The following is a 6,000-nucleotide window of genomic DNA, read 5'->3' as shown; positions in this document are numbered from 1 at the left end:
ATGAGGGGGGGGGGATAGACAATTCACTACTTATGCGGCATTTTTTCCTTTTTAAAAATAATACTATCCTCTCCCCTGTTGTAAGTAAGCAGGGCCAAGGGGAATACAGTGATACCTCGGGTTAAGAACTTAATTCGTTCCGGAGGTCCATTCTTAATCTGAAACTGTTCTTAACCTGAAGCACCACTTTAGCTAATGGGGCCTCCAGCTGCCGCTGCGCCGCCGCCGCACGATTTCTGCTCTCATCCTGAAGCAAAGTTCTTAACCTGAAGCACTATTTCTGGGTTAGCAGAGTCTGTAACCTGTAGCGTATGTAACCTGAAGCATATGTAACCCAAGGTACCACTGTATTGGAAGCCAGATCTTCCAAGGGAGGGTGGGAGGGAGATCTGATGCAGGTAGACTTGAGCCTGATACTTCCTCTGCGTTTCAAAAGAAATGGTACCACTGTTAAAAACTGCCCATCCCCAAGGGCTGATCAAAGGGACCACCTGTCATGGTCTCAGAGGCAAACCCCATCCGCTTGCCTCCCTCCATCTCGCCCACCCCCGTCCTTTAGATTTACCCTCTTTCCTCCCAACCGCACAAAACAACTCTTCCCCTCCCCTCCTCAGAGGAGGGGTGTGTCGCACTTGGTTCCTCCCATTGGCTGGCGCCGCAACGGAGCGGCGAAAGCTCGGCTCCGATTGGCTGCGGCGCGTTCGGCGAGCGGGCCAGCTGCGATCCGCCCTCCCGGCTGCTCAGTTGCAAGCAGGGGACCGCGGCGGCGGCGCGGCTAGACGGGGGCGAAAGCGGCTGAGGTCGGAGCGAGCCGGCGTTTGCCTGGAAAGCGGTGAGTAGGGGGAGGGCTCTGCTTCTTTGCCGCTCTTCCGCTTATCTCGGGAAGGAGGCGAGAAGATAGCCTCCATTTTATACCTACCTGTGAACAGGATAGATAATAATTCGGAGCAGCAACCCCTTCCCTTCAGTTCTTAATACAGTAGAGGGGTCTTTATGTAATCCCTTTTAAGCAATTTATTTTCTTTCCCTTTCATCTATTATTGAATCCTGCTTCTCCCATCTTCTTTTTTTTGGGGGGGGGAGGGGACATCAATATGCCTCCCTGGTCTACTGGGGATAACCTTTTCTAGTATTGCCCCCTCCCAATCTCTTTATTACGTCCTCATCTCGGAGATCTCTGGTTCTGTCTGGTTTCTCTTCCCAGTCGCTCTCTTCGCCCTCCCCCTTTTTAGTGGGGAGGCTTCTTATTAGCCCTCTTCACCTCCTCCCCCCCCCATGTTTCTACCTCTACAACATCCTGCCCCCTCAGCCTCAACCCCTTATGGCAGTGATGGCCAAACTTGGCCCTCCAGCTGTTTTGGGACTACAGTTCCCATCATCCCTGACCACTGGTCCTGTTAGCTAGGGATGATGGGAGTTGTAGTCCCAAAACAGCTGCCACCACTGCCTTGCGGCCTTTCTCGCCTCCCGCCCCCAATGTCACTCTCCTCCTCCAGTTCCATGTTGAACTCTCCACTCTCCCCATTATTCCCATTGTGTATAGGGGGGTTTCCCTTCTTAATCTATTTCCAGAGCCACCATTTAATGTCCTGTCCCCCATTTTTCTTCTAGGGAACTAATCCTCCCCCCCCCCCAAAAAAAACCCCTTTCATGCGGACACAGCTTCACTTTGTCTCCATCATTTCCCCAAATCTAGCCTATCCTTCTTAGGGAATCTCACCCCACTGCACACCACATCCCATTCTCAAGGAACCTTCCCCATTGGTCTAATTTTTGGGAAACGATTTCAATTCCGACAATGCCCAGTGTCTCTTGTGAGCCTTTCCAGGTGCTCTCATCGTAAGAACATCAGAAGAGCTTCTGGCTTCTGGATCAGGCCAATGACCCATGTAGTCCAGCATCCTGTTCTTACAGGTGAGCAGATGCCTGGGGGAAATTCGCAAGCACAACCTGAGCACAAGACCACTTTGCTTTCCTGTGTTTTCCAGCAACTGGTATTCAGAAGCATTGCTGCCTCTGACTGTGAAGGTGAAGCAAGCCATTGTTTCTAGTAGCCAATGACCATGAATTCATCACCACCACCACCAGCATACTGACTTGAGCATCTTTGCTCCTCTCCATCCCTCCTGGATGGTCCTTCTTTCCTGAGGAACAGGAATCCGATTCAGACTAGCCAGACAGCCTCTACCCAAGAATAACATTCTTAGACGCCTTCTGTAGTTTGTCTTGGCCACCCTTCCCATCACCACTCCCAGAAATTTAAAGGTTCAATTGTATTATCAAAACAAGCAAATGGTTTGGGCTGGTGCATGTTGGAATTTGTGCTGCAAGCTTTTCATCAGCTTCATCGGTGGATTAATCAGCTACTCTTGTTGATTGAATGGCAGGGGGCTGTTTCCATCGGTGAAGGAATATTTTAATCAGGGTGTTTTGTTTTGTAGCAGTTTTGGTTCTGGTTTGTTAACCATCCCACCAAGGGACTCCAAGGATGTCCTTTGAGCAAATGATTGGCAGGTTTTGTTTATCAAAACTACAAGTGCTTATGAAACTTAACCAATTAACTACTTGAAAGGCAAGTGACTAACTAAAATAAACCCACCCATTTCTTTCAAGTCCAAAATATGTGACTGTTTTTTAAATGGAAGAGGTCAAAGGGTGATAAAAACCATACTGCTAACCAATTTTGATCTGGGATAAAGTTCCTTCTACATATCTCATATTCTGCACTCAAAAAAATTAAATCAAAATTCACCAGCAAGGATACTGGGAGACAGTTAGCCAGGCACTAAAGTCCCAACCTCTGACCCCCAGAATTTATCTTGGAAGTCTTGAGGACTAGTAACCTTTTTTTTTAAAGAAAGCTTAGATTCCAAAGGATGATGAATGCTGTCCCCAGGGCTGATTACAACACTTGTAGAACATACCCAGCCCAGAGAATCTTGTGTCCTTATCTTCTGTAGTTACAGAAAATGTAGCATTTGTGCTCATCTTTTCTTTTCAGATTGCCCCCCAACCCACACTCAAAAGACCTTAGCCAAATCTTGAATTTGATGGGAAGAGCCTGACGACAAAAAAGAAGCAGGAAGCACATCATTTTCTGCACTGTGTTGTATCCAACCGAGTCCTACTCAAATTAATGAACCTAAGTTAGCCATGTCCATTAATTTCAATAGGTTCTCTCTGAATATGATTAGCATTACCACTGTTTGTTTGTTTGTGCTATGTGTTTCCATCCTAAAACCTCCCTTTTGTGGCAGGTGATCAGTTTTTGATCACCCACTTGCTCCTGACCCAACACTCCCTCAAATCCATATTTGCACCTGGGGAGAGGGTTGCAAAGCCCCCTGTGAAATGACCCTCTCTTTGCTCTCCTCGCTGTGTCCATTCCCTTCCTTTTTCTGCCCCACCCCCACTCTGTTTTCCTTGCCATAAATGACTGTTTGTGTCTCTGTCCCCTTATGTAAGAAAATCTCTTTCCTTCGAAAGATCCCAACCAGTTTCAACCTTGGGGGGTGGGACTTACATTCTATTCAAGTACTCCCTCGTATCAGCTGCTTTTATCGTGGCTGGTTTTCCACGATTAAGGCCTTCCTTCTTCCAGGGATTGTCAGTTGTGAGCAGTTCTTCGACTGGTGTTGCTCTGATGTTTTGAAAGGGGAGTGGGGGGTGGGTTCATGCATTCTAGCGATTGAAGCAGCAACTGGAAGGAAGAGAGCATTGCTGCGATTCTCTGAAAATTATCTCAATAAATTCTGTTGCACTTATGCAGAAAGGGGTCTTGCAAAGGAGCCCTTATCCCTTCTCTTGCCTGGCTGGGACCAGAAACAGCCCTCCTGTTCCTTCTCCTCTCACTTCCCTGTAGGTGGTTTTGTTTAATTTTAATTTGGGGAGATGGGAGGAAGAAACCTTTCCTAGCAGTGGACGGTAGAAAGATCCTAGATAGCAGGCAGCACATTATAAGACCATATATAAATTATCTTGCTATAGCCATGTTATCATCAAACGAAGTGGTTCCGCTTTGCTCTTCTGTGCTGAGTCATGTTTAGGTACTGTTTAATCGATTTGCTGTTTCAGCATAGGGAATTCGCCTTGCGCCGAATCGTGCCGTTTTTTTACACCAGGCTAGTGAGCACAGGCAGTGGTGGTCCAGGGTAGCAGCCTGAGACCTGGTCTTTCCCATCACCTGCAGCAAGAGGGGTATAGAATCATAGAATCACAGAATAGTAGAGTTGGAAGCGCCCCCCACAAGGGTAATCTAGTCCCAATACCCTGCAATGCAGGAATCCGAGCGGAAGAATCCCTGACAGGTGGCTATCCATACCCTGTTTAGAAACTTCCAATGTAGGGGAGCCCACTAACTTCTGAGGAGGTCCGTTCCATTGTCGAACATCACTTATCGTCAGAAAGGTCTTCCTAATGTTTAGTCGGAATCTCCTTTCCTCTCCTATGAATTCAATTGGCTTGGGTCCCACCCTCTGGAGCAGTAGAAAACAAGCTTGCATACGCCCTTGAACTGATAATAACTCTTGGTTGCATGAGTGGAAGATAGGAAGGGTTGCGAATGTGCCTTAAAACTAGCCTACTGTACAAAGTAAAATTTACATCTGTTGCTCTGCCCCCCCCATCCTTTGCCTCTGGCCCCACCTGCACACAGCATGTGGCCCCTGGCAAATTGCCCAGGAGGGAATGAGGCCCTTAGGCTGAAGAAGACTCAAAGACAGGTTCCAGCCAGGCAAAACCCCCTTGGGCCAATGAGAGGTGTGGCCTGCAGAGAAGAGGTGGAGCCTGGAGAGAGGTATGGAGAGCCACATTTACGCTCCAAGCCTGAGGCCCTCCTCCCGATGACTTTGCAGCCAGCCAGCTGAATTGTTAAATTTGCCTGGTGTATTTGCCTAGAAGTTCCAGTGGAACAGCATGCAAAGCTTTCTCAGCCAAATGAGGTGATGTGTTTGGAGCAGCTGCCTGCCACTTTGTGCCACTGTGTAGATTGCATCTGTTCCCCAGGGGCGGCACCTGTTCTTTGCTTGATCCTGTTGCCGGTGTGGGAGGGAGGGGCTGCAGTTCCTGCAGGTCAAGGCCTGGGCTTAGCAACTGCTGATTCCCGGCTCCGAAGGAATAATGATGGCAATTACGGTGATCTTTGGAACAGGAGAGGTTGCCAGTTGGCTTTGTTTGGCAGAAATGAGCTGCAGTTTAATTTGTACTCTGATCTGCAGAAGACATGAGCTGCTTGTGTGCATATGCAGATGGACTGACACTCTAGGAACATAGGAACAAGCTGCATAATACCAAGTCCTGCATTGCAGGGGGTTGGACTAGATGACCCTTGAGATCCCTTCTAATTCTACCCTTCCATAATTCTGTGATTCAGGCCAATGACCCATCTAGCCCAATATTGTTTACACCAGAGGTTTTCAACCTTTTTGAGTCCACGGATTCCTTGACCAACTAACTTCTTTCTGCGGCACCCCTGTGGGGCTCAGGAGCCCAGTTATGTCACCCCTTGCCTGCAAAGCTGGCAGCCCCTCACCCTTTTTGGAACACCCTCCCTTGTGGAGTGTTCCCTCAGCCTCCTCTCCCTGGGAATCCTCTGGGCAGCCACTGCTGCCACCCCTGGTCTCTGAGCTGCCCCCCCCTGCCCCAAAGAGAGGTGTCTCCTCACACTGCCCCACAGGAGCCTGGGACTTGTCTGTCCATTCCCAACAGCAAGGGCTGGTGGACTGGCTGGCTGGGCTCCCTTGCCCACTTACTTGCTTACTCTAAGGCTGCTTCAGCTCCTGGAAACCAGTACCCCTTGGCCAGCCCCAGAGGCACCATTTGCTTGTGGAACTTGTAGCCGGGGGGGGGGGGCTTCAACAAACAGCCATGCAAGCCTTTGGGAGGCAGAGACACTAAAGGGCATCAGAGGAGGGAGGGAAGGAAAGAGGGATGGAGCCCAGTGTTGCCCGCGGCACCCCTGACCATCATTCACGGCACTCTGGTTGAAAACCACTGGTCTAC

At 49.2% G+C, this 6,000-nt stretch overlaps 1 protein-coding gene across 2 annotated transcripts in view; it reads left to right on the top strand.

The window, feature by feature from the left end:
* Positions 1 to 723: 723 nt before the first annotated feature.
* The window catches only part of ABAT (4-aminobutyrate aminotransferase), a 40,570-nt gene continuing 35,293 nt past the window's right edge, over positions 724 to 6,000 (top strand). The window contains exon 1 of one of the 2 annotated variants that reach the window (XM_081840298.1): positions 724 to 832. The gene's annotated coding sequence lies outside the window, so the exon portion shown is untranslated. The remainder of the gene's footprint in view (positions 833 to 6,000) is intronic. The other variant, XM_081840299.1, reaches the window with a different exon arrangement.

The sequence above is a fragment of the Podarcis erhardii genome, assembly GCF_964252035.2.
Source record: "Podarcis erhardii genome assembly, chromosome: 14".
Lineage (NCBI taxonomy): Eukaryota > Metazoa > Chordata > Lepidosauria > Squamata > Lacertidae > Podarcis > Podarcis erhardii.
The sequence above is the reverse complement of the archived record's forward strand: the minus strand, read 5'-3'. Positions and strand labels throughout refer to the sequence as shown.